Source organism: Anopheles merus, unplaced genomic scaffold, assembly GCF_017562075.2.
Source record: "Anopheles merus strain MAF unplaced genomic scaffold, AmerM5.1 LNR4000019, whole genome shotgun sequence".
Classification (NCBI taxonomy): domain Eukaryota; kingdom Metazoa; phylum Arthropoda; class Insecta; order Diptera; family Culicidae; genus Anopheles; species Anopheles merus.
Window position 1 is genome coordinate 222,501 of NW_024427599.1, and position 619 is coordinate 223,119.

A 619-nucleotide genomic window follows, 5' to 3' on the forward strand; every position below is an offset into this window, starting at 1 on the left:
GGTCCGGCTGCGATGTCCGCGCTTCCTCGGCCGTCTGATTCGTCGTCGCTGCTGCTCGATGACGATGATGATGCAGGACTGTGCTCCCCATACAGGCGTCTCGCGTCCTGAGTCACTTGACGCCTTCTCGCTCTAAACCGCGCCTGCCGCAGCCGAAGATCTGCACGGCGTGCTGCAGTTCTGGGCGATGGTGGTGGAGATGGGGGACGTCCTGCTCGCTGCACTTCCCGTTGCCGTGCCCTGGCTGCTCGGCGGCTCGCGTTCCGTCGATCGTTCCGTGCTCGACGGATCTCCGCGCGCCGTGCCTCCAAATCGGCAACGTCTTCCATATGCTGCTCGCTTGCTTGGGATGCGAGGGCTGCTCGCTCGTCGTCCCAGGCTTGCTGAAGCTGAGCCGTTATCCGCTTAGCAGCTTCGCAGATACGGCTCCAGCTCTCGGCATCGCGCAATAGATGCTGCTGGAGGTTTTCCGGACAGACCGGGTCCGTACTTCCCTCGCCGAGTAGCTGCTGCCGGACTTCAGCAAACCTTGGGCACTCGAACATCACGTGCTCCGCGGTCTCAGGAACTCCGCTGCACAGCTGGCAGTCAGGGGACGATGTGAAGCCATTGCGACACA